General features: G+C 41.7%; 1 protein-coding gene and 1 pseudogene across 3 annotated transcripts in view; both read left to right on the top strand.

The window, feature by feature from the left end:
* Positions 1-16,075, top strand: part of GRM7 (glutamate metabotropic receptor 7) — a 931,188-nt gene that overhangs the window by 836,214 nt on the left and 78,899 nt on the right. The gene's annotated exons all lie outside the window — the stretch shown is intronic.
* Positions 12,383-13,657, top strand: LOC130037303 (nucleophosmin-like; annotated as a pseudogene).

The following is a 16,075-nucleotide window of genomic DNA, read 5'->3' on the forward strand; positions in this document are numbered from 1 at the left end:
CCGACGAGGGACTGAATGGACCCAGGGCAAGCAGTGAGCTACCCTGGCATCGAAATGGGCCAGGCCAAAGAGCCACGATACTCAACTATAAGTTGAGGGCATGATCATGGACAAATGCTGTCATGATCCAAAAGTAAGTAACGATGAGACTAGGACCCTGCTGGAGCTAGGAAGATTAACCTGGCCTGAGGACTGTGAAATGTATAGTGAGATGTTCTCAGGAAGAACCAAACTAAATTTATATCTCTTACTGTGCTCATACAGAATGACATTGCTAGAAATATTAGAAGTAGATTTATTACAACTATTTAAGTAGATTACTAACTGAGGGAAGAACACACCCTTGTTGGGATCCCACCCTTGGGTGGATCTCCTAGTAATCTGAAGTAATCTCTGTAGATGAGATTTTATCCTTGAGTTAATCTGGAGGAGTGGTCTTACCTCTCTTTGTTGATTCATCAGTATTCAACCCACCTTTATCTCACCGCCTTATGTGACTGCTATATAAACTAAGACATAAGCTCGGAAAGGGAGTGAGAAGCGAGAGAGCTCGGGCTCCAGAGATCCAGAGTCAGAGCCAGAAGGAGAGAGCTTCCAAGACTGGGGTCCAGGAGAGAAGGAGGCAGAGAAAAATAGGAGTGAAGAGGATTGGAATAAACTACTATTGATATAGACCGGCCTGGCCCCCGTTTCTTCTTCTGTCCGCCCTTGGCCAACAGCCGTTCCGATCCAGGCCACACACAGCAGCTCAAGAGCACCGAACGCAGGCGGTGAGACAGTGCCGTCCAGTGAGCCCGTGAACACACAACCTTCGGCGTGATAAGATTTTACAGCTACTCAGCCTTTGGATGCTGAGTCTGTCTGTACAGATCAGGTGTGTGTGTGTGTGTGTGTGTGCGCGCACGCGCACACATTTATGTTGAAGGGTGGTGGTCAGGGAGCTTCTGTGAAATATGTATCCAAGGGTCACCCCTTACAATCAGCAGCCATGTTGGTAGTCAGGCATTCTTGGTAAGGTCCTGTCCCCAAGTCACTCTGATACTTTTGCAAAAGAGCATTTAAAGAGACTTTAAAGTGTTCCCTGTGAATGGGCTGGTAAGAGCCCTGCAAGGCCACTGCTGAGAAATTCGGATGCATCTGTGATACGTAGCATTTGAAGATAATAACTGGAATCCTAGGTGCTCTCAGATTTCTAAAAGGTCATATAAATTTTTGAATACTTACACTAAATCAAGCATCAATTTAAATGTTTTATATGTAAAAGCTTTAAAAGCTTTGACCCCACTTCTCATATGATGCTAATTCCCTTGGAATGTAACATATCATAGTACAGTAGTTTCAGCATCTTATCAAGTGGGAGACAAATCCATTGAGCTTTTTCAGGGGACTCCTGAGAGATTGCAAAGTGAGTCTGAGGCCCCAAAGACTGTTTAGAATTTGACTTAACACTGCAGTAGGCGAGAAAAGATTCCACATTGTGAACGGTGCTTGGATGTTTCTTGAGAAGAACTTGGAAAGCAATTGATGATTGGGCTAAGACACAAAGTCTCTCCAGGAAGATGACAGGGACTGTCACAAAGTCCCAAATTTCCAATTTAAACTTAAACTATTCTATGGGCCAGAGTGATAGTATGACAGACCTGGGTTCAGTCCACAGTACCCCATATGTTCCCCCAAGTCCTGCCAGGAGTGACCCCCAAGTACAGAGCCAGGAGCAAGCCCTGAAAACTGCCAGGTGTGACCCCAATACAAATCAATTAATAAATTAACACTTATAATCTTAATTTGATCATACATATAATTCCTCAACAAGATTAACTTTTTTGTATCTTCAGATTTTGTCCATTTCGCCCTTTCTAGAACAGCCCTTCATTGGAAACTAAGAAATATGCATGTATTTACTATGATAGTGGTCTGTGGATTGGAAATATTTTAACTTCTTATAAGTATATTCAACTACCTTTTTCCAAGCTGGTAGGGATGTAGGGAAAAAAAGAAATCTTCAGTTACTGTTGGTGGAAGTGAAAAAAAGTTTCAGGGCTCAATTCCAATGGAAAATAATATGACCATGCCTAGAAAAATTGAAAATAGAACTGCCTTATAACCCAACAATTTCATCCACAAGTATTAATCTGATAAGCATCAATTAGAAAAGATTTAGGAAAGCTCTGTGCACACCCAAATTCATTAGAGTTCGAGTTACACTAGTCAATAACAATAACCTGGAAATAACACACATACGAAGTGACAGATGAGTGGTCAGATAACTCGGGGCTGGTGCTCACAATGGACACTGTCCAGTCCAAGAATAAAGCTTGTATTGTAGTACAACCTGGGTGGGGCTGCAAGAGTTTGCTAAGTGAAACAAGTCAGAGAGAGTGGATGATCTCATTCACATAGGGAACATAATGGAACAAAGCAAAGGAGGTATAGACCACATGCGGTCAAAGCAGATCTGAGACTCTGTCCTCATGACTGAGGGCACTGAGTTGATGGACAGAGTCCAGTGGACTGAGGTGGAGGGACGTTCACACTGCGATGGTAGGCGTAGTGTATTCACTCAGTACCGCTAAAATTCACAGACACCAGTTGTACAGCTGTGTTAAACATAAAATTCACTTACATTTTCTACGTCACTGCCAGCCCCTGAAACTTACAAGCCTTTAAAAACATTCTTACGCCTGAAGACCAATGTCACCTCACTGAAAATGCATTCTTCATGTAGGCTGCTTTTTGGAAGGTAACTTCTTTTAGGGAGTTCTGAATGTTTGCAGGTCATCTCCCGTTTCTAGGGTGACAGCATTGATCAAGGCTCACTGGCGACGGAGATTCCATTTTGGGCAGAGAGAATTAAGTAATTAAGTCTTGACTGGTCTTGTGATGCTGAACTAAGTGATGCCATTTGGGACCTGTCTTCTTGCTTGTCACATCTTCTTTCATGTAAATTCCATGTTTTACTCCCACTCTATTTTTCTCAAACATATCTGCTTTTTGGAAACCAATCTATATACATTGAATTCCCCCTCATATGATGCTTATTTTTTAAAATGTCATATTGAATCTTACATTTTTTAATATCATATATAGCACAGGTAGCCAAAACTAAGTTTTATAGAATAGCTCAAGAACCACTGTCTGTAGCACTGTTCCATTGTTCATCGATTTGCTCAAGTGGGCGCCAGTAACATCTTCATTGTGAGACTTGTTGTTACTGTTTAGGGCATTTCAAATATGCCACAGGGAGCTTTCCAGGCTCTTCCATGCGGGCGGGATACTGTGGGTAGCTTGCCAGGCTCTCTGAGAGGGATGGAGGAATTGAACCGAGGTTGGCCACATGCAAGGCAAACATCCTAGCCACTGTACTATAGCTCCAGCTCCAAGAACCACAAAATTTAAAAAATAGAATCTAAATGGAAGTGTACAAATTAATCACCCAGAGAAGATGGAATCAATCATTCGGCCACAAATATGGGCTAATGACTGCTGGAGAAAGGTTTCTGTTGGAGAACGTTTTTTGAAACTTTTCTCACTCACCATCTTTTTGGACTTAAGAAATGCAACAGGGCTGAGTTGCTTCCAAAACACCTCACATTCTTTACCTGGTTGAGTTTTAATTATGGCATGTTCAGAAACGTTTTATTATTGCCGCATTTTCCAAATGCCCACTGTAGGGTCATGATTCCCCTGTTCAAGGAGTGAGGTACTAGAGATAGGTGGAGGTTTTTAGTAATCTCTTTTTATAGATATGTTGAAGACCTAAAAAGTTTTGATGACTTGTCTAGGAATAAAAGACTATTGTGCAGTGGAGGAGCCCTATTTGAAATTAGATATTTTTGTTTTAGAGAGATTATATCTTAATCTATGACACTGAATTATTGCAAATCTGGAGAACAGAGAAAGAGAAAAACTGGGATTTGGAGACCAGTGGGAGGGTGTGCGGAGCAGAGAGTATGTGAGCAAGAAGGAGGGTCCTGGGAGGACAGAATTTAGAAGGAATTTGGAATGAATATGAGCCTCAAGGCAGTATCCCCCTCTGATCTTCCATTAAGTCTGACAGGTTCAAGAAACCAGACAAAACAGATTTTATTCTGCATCATCTAATAGATTGTGCCTAGTAGGTGATGAATTAAACATTCTCAAGACTATCTCTGTTGTCCATTCCCTTACCAGGTTCTATGGCTTTATTTCTTCATGAAGACCCACATATTCCTTAGTTGGATCCTCTCTCAAGCTGAGCTTTGCTTATAGCTCAGGCTCATCAACTTAATTGCATTCCCATAAAGAGGGTCTTTCTTAATTAACAGTGTTCTCCTTGACCTTGCTGTACATGTATAACAAAAGAGATTTCCAGGAACCCTTGGGAAAATATTCCAGTGTGTCATGTGTGCTGTTTGCTTTTTGTTCACAGAGACACATCTGTTAGTGTCGTTCAAAAAGCACCATGTTTCTCCTTTCCTCGACACAGAAAGATATGTAGAAATCATATATGGCCCTTAGCATAGGGTAGAGCGATAACACAGCGGTAGGGCGTTTGCCTTGCACACAGCCAGCCTGGCCGAGCCGGGTTTGATTCCTCCACCCCTCTCGGAGAGCCCGGCAAGCTACCAAGAGTATTTTGCCAGCACGGCAAGCTACCCATGACAGATTCAATATGCCTGAAGACCTAAACACAGTAACAGCAGATCTCAAAAATTGGAGACGTTACTGGGCCCGCTTGAGCAAATCGATGAACAACGGGAGGACAGCGTGGGGTACCTCAGCCACACCTGCCCACCAATATCCTCCTCCTGTGTGCACCCAGATAGTGGGTAACTTGGCAGGCAACTAGTGGTATCGGGAGCAGTAGAGCTGTCCACACAAGCATCTTCTAGATCATTCCTTTGTATCAAAATTTCTCTTCCATCACCAACAGCTTAGAGATCACCCTAATGGCCACACATCATCTTACTCTTTCTTGGGTCAGCAGGAACCTACTTTCTTCAAAGCAGTAAGGAAAACAGTGACCAATCTTTCACTGAGTGAAAGCTGAAGGAATATGCTGCTATCAAATACTTTTCACTAGGGTAGCTATGATTGGGATTCAGTTTTGCACATTTTTCAAAACAATGCGTCTCTTTCCAAGTTAGTAAATAGTGGAAACTTAAAAAATATGCTCTTCATGATACAAACCAAATAAAAACCCCGTGGTGATTTTTAATAGATACAGAGGCTCTGTTGATGACACTAGTGTATTTTTAGATACAAGATTTGCTATTCCACTGAGTATCAAAAGCTTATGCTCTCACACAATGAGTAAGTGGGATTCATCGTGGGCATGTTCCTGTGAGGTCAAATGTTCTGTGAGATGGATGTTCTCTCTCTGCATTGTCCAGTAAGAAACATTGCCTCCCAAGGCTACAGATTATTTGAAATTGTGATTGGGATAACCTAGGCGTGGAATATTCATTTTATCAAACAGTACATGTGATAGCCATACTAACAGCACAGTTATAGGTGTTTTCTGGAATCCAAAGGAAAGGACAATTTCTTAGTACCTATATTGCAAACCATAATGCCCAGAAGGAAAGAGAAAGAGCGTGAAAGAGAGAGAAAGAAGAAAATTGCCTGCCATAGAGGCAGGCTGTGGCTTGGGGTGGGGCAGTTGGGGAGGGTGACGGGAGGGAAACTGAGAACATTGGTGGTGAGAAATACACACTGGTGAAGGGACGGGTATAAGAACATTGTATGGCTGAAACCCAGTCATGAACCATCTTGTGACTGTGTATCATATGGTGATTCAATTTTTAAAATTAAAAATTAATAAAAGGGAAAGGAGATGGACAGGAATTTGCATTTCTTATAACAATTGCCAGTGAGTGGCAGGGCCCTAAAATCCTGAGACGTTGAGCCCAGCAGATGGGAAGTGCTGGAGTGTTCCAGTGCTGAGGAACCATTGGCTAAAATCAAGCAGAACTGGAGGGATGTTGAACACAGTGTTGGTTTCATCAAGAAATTTCCGGCACAGGGCTGTCACACCAGCCTAATTCTGTAATGAAATGGCATCTTTAATTAACTTCTCTCGATGGTATCGTCACTAGTGTTTAAAATGAAATTCATTATCTCTCAGCTGAAGGCTTCGACCGCCCCGTTGCTTTCTCAGGCACCATCTGCAGCCGACGATTACGTGCATCCTTGCGGGCCATGCCCTGCTCCAAGGACCAAACTTCTCTACTCTGGAATAAGGAAGGAGCCATGTCGGCTCACTGCAAACTTCTGTGATGTGTGCGCTCTGCCTGATTTATCCATCACTCGAAAAGTGACTGCATTATCACGACTCGCAAATTTTAGATCGGGCATTTCTCCCAACTTAACTTATGGCATTGTGACTGCAGTTCATCTTGATACATGCGTACTCTTTGCCTGAAATACCTCTCCCTAATAGGTCTGCTGGGCTAGCTCCCTTTCATCTTTCATGACTGACTTTGGATCTCTTATCCAAGAGGGACTTTCTTGCATAACGGGAGGTCCAGGTTTGAGGACTGGGGAACCTCAAAGCACAGTGACACCTGGGAACACACAAGGAATAGGCCCTGAGCTGGGAACCTCCAACCCAGTGTGTGTCAAGGAGACCCTTAGCATTCAAGGTGGAGATGACCAAATGCACTAAAGTCCCCTCATCAGTGACACCCCGTTAGCACAAAATATTCTCCGTCTAAACAATTGTGTAGATACAGAGAGAACCCCAGGTTCACGGTGCCATGAGTCCTACCTGTCCAGTGCCCCACCAACCTCTCAGAGCCTCTTAGGCACCACTGCTTCATGGCAAAGAGACATACCCCCTTCCAGGGACAGACCTGCCAGCATGTTTGGCAAAGGTGTGAGGTTTTACATTTACATATCTAGGAGATTCCAATCTATAATAGTTTCTCTACCAGCACACTCTAAAATCACCTTCCCCTTGATTGTAGGGACAAGATCTTAGCAGTCATGGCATGGAGGAGCTAAAACTGAGTCATTGTGTTTTATAAGAGATTCCAAAACCTGGCCTGTGAGGGATTTGGAGATGAGGACAGGTCTGCTCAATAAGAGAGAGCCAAACCTACACCTGAGATGGACGGGGAGGGGGGGAGTGTCTCGATGAAATATGTTCCCTTGTGAAAAGACTCACAGTGATCCACCGGCCTTCAGCCACAGAGCACTTTGCTGAGGCGCCTTCCCTAACAGCATGGCTGAAGGGCCAGGCATGGTTCGTTGGAAGTGTCCATCAGACACCAGGCTCTCCAAAGTTCCAGGGCAAACCTGTGGCAACAAGACACTGGCTTGGAGAAACTCTGACAGACTGCACAGATATTTCACCTGTGGAAGAAGAGGGGACACCTGGGCTTACAAACACGATGGGAAGCCATCTGACCCAATGACACTGCACCGGAGCTGCCCTTGGGGTGGACACCTGGCTGATACCACAGGTTTTTTTCCTGCCACGCAGAAGCTCCCTCCATGCTCTGGTCTCATGGGGCTGTCACACAGATGTGCTACCCTGTGTGGCATCTGCCTCAGGACCAAAGTCTCTTTGGCCCATTTCAGGTGGGGTTCAGGAAATCCAGGATCCCCAGAAGCCAAAGAACCAAGGCCCAGTGAAATATGTCATGTGAAAGAAAACACAGAGACTGATTCCATGGCATCCTTTCCTTCCTCGTCCATTTCCCTTCTTCTTTCCTTGGCCAAGGTGAGGTCAAACTCCAGACTCCCAAATTAGTCTCTACAAAAGTCAGTTTGCCTTGGACAAGTCCTGGGAACATATTAAGTGATGGACAAAGTTGAGGTTCCAGATGGCAACTTTATAGATGGAATAATCACTACTGTGTTTTCTCCAAGGACTTATGGTTTGCAATGCATGTTGGCACCAGTTAATTTGGTTGATAGAATAACTCTAAGGTGGACACTGTTATCTCTTTTCAGAAGCAGCAGCCAAAACTCAGACCAAAAGGTTGGCCTAAGATGACAACTTGAAGATAAAAGATATGGACTACACTCAGATTCTCACTGTCCCTGAGGGCCCACACCAATGCTAGGGGGCATCCTTGTGAGATGAAACCTTTTCTTTATAAGGATAGCATACTGGGGTTTCTATGTCTCAATATTTCTGAAAGGCATACATTACCACTAATTGGGAGTGTTTGTGTAATCAGGATGGAAGACAGTCTCTGGAATATTCTTTGGGATTTAGAGTGCCTTGAAGAGCTAAAGAAGCGAGTTTTCATAATATCATGAATGAGTTCAGCACATGTGTGTACACACACACACGCATGCACACACACACACACACATGCTACGTTAAAACAAACAGTGATGTGTATTTATTCCTTAAATAAATTGTGTTCAAGTGCTCGGGCAAGTATTGGAAACAAGAAGAATTCAAGAAAATAGACAGCTGCTGTTAAGGCAGAGTTTCCTGCAAGCCAGAGTTTTCCTGCTCACAGCATAGCTCCCTCACTAAGTTGTGCTTAGCTGTCTTCTCTCTGAGTCAGGGTACCCTACTCTCTCTCTCTGATTCATTTTCCCATTTCCTTCCTTCTTTGTCCATCTTGCCTGCCATACTTAAAAATTTTCCCACTCTACCCCCAGTTCCTCATGTAGACAGCTCAAAACAATCCCTCAGAGTGTGTTAAACTTGTCCCTTCCCCTCATCTCTTCAGCTCAGTTCAGAAACCAAGCGTCTCCTAGTTGATTGCTGTCAATCCTTCTTCTTATGCCCACCCATCCACTACACTTACCTTATCCCTTATCTGGAATGTTCTCTCACATTTAACAGCTCCCATTCACCCAAAGTTTTCAGAGTGAGCCCCCAATCAGATGCAAATATTTCCCACTACTGCTTTGTGCACACAAGGGTCACTACAACTCTGATCTTCCTCCAGGGAGCATTTCCCATGGCAACTCCTCCTCTTCTTTCTCTTCCTCCTCTTTTCCTTCCTCCTTCCCCTCCTCCCTCTGTGCTCAGGAATAACTCCTGATGGGGCTTCAGGGGCCATATGGGGTTCCAGGATCAGAACTGGGTCAGTAGTACCAGCTCTACTACTTCACCAGTCCCCATATGCTATCTCTACAGCCCCTCTTCTTCCTTTCTATAAAAGTGTTCCTTACAAAGTAAATTCCTTTTCTAAAGTCATCAATCTTGAGCTTTGGTAGGTTTACCAAATCCCCCATTTTCCCTTTAAATGACAACACTTTTGACATCAATGATGCAAATACACAATACAAAGCAAAATGTACAAGTCCACGGTGTATTTGGAATTAAGTTTTACAACCACAGACACCTATGTAAACATCATCCACATCAAGCTCTCAATTCCCATCACCCAGAAAGTTCCTGTTAGAGGTTTCTAGTTAGCCTGCATCTGCCAAGAATGAGTTTTGTGTGCCTTTGATCATCATATAAATGAAATGATGTAGTATCTTTTCTTTTTGTAACTGTACTCCTTTACTGAAAACATTATTTTATCTTGTCATGGTCCATTTATAGTTCTGATTCCTAACGCACTGCATTGCAACATTGCATCAGAAGTCCTTGCATCCATTTATCCTTTTATATTCCACTTTAAGTAAATAACTTCTGATAGCCATAATCTGTGATCAATTTATCTTTGGCCTTTCAATGCCCCCACCTAGGGTTCTGACATATAGTGGTTGTGCAATACTTATTCTTGGATTATATTGAACAGACAATCAATTCCTTTCTTGAGTTGACAGATAATGTCAGTGGATAAAATCCAGGAGAGGATAGTGTGCCCCAAGTGAGACTTTGCTGCCAGGACAGTTAGTTTGTAGAATGATGTGAAGAGGAAAACAGCAATAGTTACACCCCCTTGTTAATGCTGTGTGAATTTATAACTGATGTTTGGGGGCTCATGTAGTGAAATTCTGCACTATTGACATGACCACATGCTCAGGATACATTACATACACTAAATTCCGTGTATTTTTCATAGCCACAAACTGTGAGCTAAAATGTCAAAAATTCTACTTATTCTTGAATAATGGGATGTGATAAAGTTGAAGGATTAAAAGTCTGAATGCCAATCAAGCAAATATTTAGAAGGGTAAAATATTCTTTTTTGCCCTTTAAATTTATGTATAAAGTGAATTTAAAGGCAAGATGACATAGATTATTTATAACAGTGACCATAACTTGTACATCAGGCTTATAAAATCTCAGGATTGATTGCTGATCTAATGGGGCACAGAGAACTGGAGACATGGCAGGGAATCCTATGAAATTTGTCAGCCACCAACAATCACTTTGTCCTTCCTCAACCCACTTTAAGTTTAGTCAAGGGACTATCCACAATTATGGAGCAACTTGTTCTCAGTAAAGATTTTAGAGTTTCGGAAAGGACAGAGAAGGATGTTTCTGCTGGATCTCAAGTCTGTGATTGGGTCCATGTAAAATGAGTGATTGACTCAATTAGTAATTAATTAGTTTAGTTCATGAAAGGCTAAGTTTCTAATAGCGAGTATTTGCAAGTGAAGCAAAAACCCAATCTCCGTCCTGCTTGTTCCAAAAACTGTCTTAGAACAGAACTTTCTTTTTTTAATTATTATTAGTGAAACACCATGAGGTACAGTTGTAGATTTACAATTTTTTGTGCTTGGGTTTCGATTATACAATGATCAAATACCCATCCCTCCACCAGTGCCCATTTCCCACCACCATGGATAATATCCCTCTCACCCCCATCCCCCCATCCCACCCTGCCTCTGTGGCAGGGCAATCCCTTGTGTTCTCTCTCTCCTTTTGGGTGTTGTGGTCTGCAAAAGAGGCATTGAGTGGAAAACATAGAACAGAACTTTAACTTACTTGTATAGTATTACTTTCTGATGCTTTATTACAGAAATAGAAAGTCATCTAGAATGTGATTGTAAGAACAGTTATGTTTGGAACTAAGAGTAAAAGTTTAACAAAGGAGAACTCAGAGTGTTATAAATGTTTCATTATATTTACATATAAAAGGCCCTCCCGTTAATCATCGATTTGCTTGAGCGGGCCTAGTAACGTCTCCATTGGAGACTTTGTTGTTACTGTGTTTGGCATATCGAATATATTTTTACATATGCATATATAACTTCAAATATATTGTGAGTTAAAATCTGAATTATATTATAAACTAGAGGCAGATAGTGAAAGAACAAAACTGAGAAACAACCAAAAGTACCCACTTCTGAATATTATCTGGTCTTGAGAAGAAAGAAGTTTTAGAACATTGGTTCTCAACCCTGACTATACAATAAGAGAAATTCTGGAGATACCTCATACCGATAGAGGAAAAAAGACCCAGTGGATGAGGGTCTCAGGGAAGGGAGTGAGGGGGAACCCAATCATCTGTAGGTATTTCAAACATAAAACCAAAGTTAGGAATCCATGATCAAAAATTTGGCAAGAAATGAAAGGGTCCCAAATTGGAATCTAAGAGATTTAAATATCACTATTTGTAGATGGCATGATAGTAGTATACATAGTCCTAAGGACTCCACAAAAACTTTTAAACATAATGAATCAATAATGTATCAGATTACAATATCAAAACACACAAAAAGTTTGAATTTTCATATGGAAGAACAAACAGGAAGTGAACAAATTTTTTAATTCCATTAGAATTTAGGGTCAGAGAGAGGGTAGTGGAAAGGGTACTTGCTTTGTACATAGCCAACTTAGTTTGATCCCTGGCACCACATAAAGGCACCCAATCCCTATAAGGCTTTATTCCTGAGTACAGAGCCAGGAGTAATCCTTGAGCATAGCCAGGTGTGACCCTATTGTAATAATATAAAAAAGAATTAATTACATTCCCATAGACTTAGTAAAGGATGTGAATGATGGTTACACAGTAAACGTTGTCACTATTTAAAGAAGTGGGTGAAGGCATAAGAAGAGAGAGGACAGTTCATGCTGATGCAGGGAACAATTAACATTGTTGAAATGACATTATTACTCGGCATTATGGAGATTCAGAGAAATCCCTATAAGATTACTCAAATAACCTTCTTTAAGAAAATACAACCAGGGCTGGAGTGATAGCACAGCAAGTAGGGCATTTGCCTTGCACACGGCTGACCCGGGTTCTATTCTCAGCATCCTATATGATTCCCTGAGCACCACCAGGAGTAATTCCTGAGTGCAGAGCCAAGAGTAATCCCTGTGCATTGCCAGCTGTGACTCAAAGAGAAAAAAATAAAACGGAAAATACTACGAATACTACTGAAATTTCTATGGAACATAGAAATACTACAAATAGCCATAACAATCTGAGATAAAATTTTTAAAAATGGACGATGACACTCCCTAACTTCAAACCATATTACAGAACTTATTCATCAAAACAATATGGTATTGCCCTGGTGCGATTCCGTCCTGTGTGGTGCTCCTCCACTGCAGCGGCTGCGTGTCTCCCCTCGCCTCCTCGCCACGCCCGTGCATGCCTCCACCCCATGGAAGATTCGATGGACGTGGACATGAGCCCCCTGAGGCCCCAGAACTACCTTTTCAGTTGTAAGCTAAAGGCGGACAAAGATTATCATTTTAAAGTGGATAATGATGAAAATGAGCGCCAGCTGTCTTCGAGAACGGTCAGTTTGGGGGCTGGTGCCAAGGATGAGCTGCACATTGTTGAAGCAGAAGCCATGAATTTTGAAGGCAGTCCCATTAAAGTAACACTGGCAACTTTGAAAATGTCGGGTGCAACCAACAGTTTCCCTTGGGGGCTTTGAGATCACCCCGCCGGTGGTTCTGTGGTTGAAGTGCCGTCCCGGGCCTGTGCACATCTCCAGGCAGCACTTGGTCGCCATGGAGGAAGATGCAGAGTCAGAAGACAAAGCGGACGACGGCATGAAGCTCTTGAGCATATCTGGAAAGCGTTCTGCTCCTGGGGGCGGCAGCAAGGTGCCACAAAAAAAGTAAAGCTTGCTGCAGATGAGGATGAAGACGATGACGATGATGACGACAACGACGATGAGGATGATGATGAGGATGAATTTGGTGATGAGGAAGCAGAAGAAAAAGCTCCAGTCAAGAAATCTATATGAGATACTCCCACCAAAAATGCACAAAAGTCAAACCAGAATGGAAAAGACTCAAAACCATCAACACCAAGATCAAAAGGTCAAGAATCTTTCAAAAAACAGGAGAAAACTCCTAAAACACCCAGAGGACCCACTTCTGTAGAAGACATTAAGGCAAAAATGCAAGCAAGTATAGAAAAAGGTGGTTCTCTTCCCAAAGTGGAAGGCACGTTCATCTATTACGTGAAGAATTGCTTCAGGATGACCGACCAGAAGGTTATTCAAGATCTCTGGCAGTGGAGGAAGTCTCTTTAAGAAAATAGTTTAAACAGTTTGTTAAAAAAATTCTGTCTTATTTCATTTCTGTAGTAGTTGGTATCTGGCTGTCCTTTTTATAATGCAGAGTGAGAACTTTCCCTGCTGTGTCTGATAAATGTTGTCCAGGTTCCATTGCCAAGAATGTGTTGTCCAAAATGCCTGTTTAGTTTTTAAAGATGGAACTCCACCCTTTTGCTTGATTTTAAGTATGTATGGAATGTTATAACAGAACATAGTAGTAGAGGTGGTCAGACGGGAATGGTGGGGAGACAAAAATATACATGTGAAATAAACTCAGTATTTTAATAAAGTAAAAAAACCAATATTGTATTGGTATAAAAGAAGATATACAGATTAATTATATAATAGAGAGTATATAATTTCTGCTCATGCATGTGGATTGTTAATTTAGAACAAAGAATCCAAGAGCATAACATGGAGGGAAAAAAGTCCCTTCAATAAATGTGTTGAAAAACCTGGATTGTATGTACAAAATAATGAATTGGATCACTATCTCAAACCATGAACAAAAGAAAAAATACAAGATGAATTAAATTTTGCGTGTAAATCCAGAATCCATAATATGCAAAATATTCATGATTTTGACTTCTGTGATTTATTCTGGGTTTTGATGGAAACCAAACCAAAAATATGTAAGACAAAAGTGAATATATACAAATGGGATAGCCTCAAGCTAAAATGTTTTGCACAAGTAGTGAAATGCTCATTAAAATGAGAGGCATGCAACTGCATGAGTGTAAATATTCTCACATAGAACATTCGACAAGGTTATAGCCAAGATACATAAGAAAGCCCCCAAACTCACTAACAAGAAAATAGTCAACCCATCCAAAAATGAGAAGAGGAGCTGAACAGACATTCAACTGAAGAAGACATACCGATGGCTAGCAGGCAATGGGAAAATGCTCAGTGTCCTTGATTATCAGAGAAATATCAATCAGAGTAACAGCGGCATATCACATCAAACCTCAAAATTTTTTTTAGAAAGCTATTTCTTAATCCAGCAATCCTATCACTCCGTTTTGATCTGAAGGATCAATGAAAACATTAATTCCTATGTTAATTGCAGCACTATATATTATAGCAAAGATCTGGAATCAATCCAAGGGCTCCATGATGAGTAGATAAAAACTTAATCTGTGGACACAGTGTGATCTGTGGACAATGAGTAGATGTGATCTCTGGGCACAATGTGATCTGTGGACACAATGAGTGAATAAAGGAGTGATCTCTGGATACAATCAACTATTCAGCCATTAGAAGAGATGGTGAGCCTTTAGAGCCATTAGAAGAGAAGAGAGCCTTTTGCTATAACCTGGGTAGAAATAGAAGGACCCATGCTAAATGAGACAAGTACAAAGGATGAAGTCAGATATCACATGATCTCACTTCCATGTGGAATAGTAAGAAAAAAATCACAAGGAAACAGACAAAATCAAGCCAAATCAAAGTCTTGAGTATGACAGTATTGGAATCTTGGATAATAGTTTGCTGCTCCCGCCGGGAGCTTCAGGTTTATTGACCCATTCTTGCAACAGAGAAACTGAGGCACAATTAATAATCCTATATTGCTTTTCTCTTTCCTTTATGTCATTTGTTGGGTTTATCTAACAATGTCCTTTTTGTATAGACACGGAAGAAAATTAATGGTATGCGATGTATAATGGAAGTTAGTTGATTCCAAAATAATATTTGCTCCTGGGCATTCGTATTTACTTAACTTAAGCCTCAGTTGCCCTTAGTTTCTAGCTCTCCAAGAGCAGGGTCCTGACGAGAGACTGATGGACCCAAGGCAAGCTGTGAGCTACCCTGGCATCAAAATGGGCAGACCAAGTGGCATAATGCTTAACTATAGCAGGAAAGTAAATGGACTATGTGTTAAACTACGGTTCCATGCCACCCTGGAAGGGAAGAGGTGTTGCTCCCTTCCACCTTCCACCCACCCCGGCAGCAAGGTGGCTGCTGCCTCAGAGCTTATTGGAAAGCCAGGTATGAACTAGCAGTGATGGGGCAACTGCAGTCTCATGGGAAGGAGGGCGGTACTGGCTCGTCCTTCACACCCTACTAAGGTCACAAGTTGCCCCCCACGAGCTGCTCTCTGGCACGACCATAACACCAGATGCACATAAACCAATCTCATAATTATCTGGCTCTTGGCAGAAATCCTCCAGACTTACCTGGTAAAATATCAGAAATTCAAAATCGCACGGCTGTGATAGCAGCCACAATATCACGTGGTTCTCATAACCAACTGTAGAAAACAAATTATTTCACAGTGCCTTTTCAGCATTTCTGATTTTGGGGTGGAAATTCTAAACTATAGTGGTGCATCTTTTGTTGAAATAGTGAATGTAATCAAAGTAGAGAATGAGTTAAGTAGAAATCATCTGCCTCACAGGTATTGGGAGGTGTGGGAGGGGGGTATATTGGGGTTCTTGGTGGTGAAAAATAAGTACTGGTGAAGGGAAAGGTGTTTAATCATTGTATGACCGAGACTTAATCTTGAAAATTTGTAACTTTTCTCACAGTGATTCAATAAATAAATATAACAAAAAAATATTTAACTATAAGTTAAGATAACAGTCATGGACAAACTCTGCCATCACCCAAAAGAGGTAACTGAATAAGGACCCTGCTGGGGTTAGGAAGACTAACCTGGCCTGTGGTCTGGAGGTGCAGTGAGGTGTCCTCAGGAAGAATC

This window comes from Sorex fumeus, unplaced genomic scaffold, assembly GCF_029834395.1.
Source record: "Sorex fumeus unplaced genomic scaffold, SorFum_2.1 ptg000072l, whole genome shotgun sequence".
NCBI lineage: Eukaryota > Metazoa > Chordata > Mammalia > Eulipotyphla > Soricidae > Sorex > Sorex fumeus.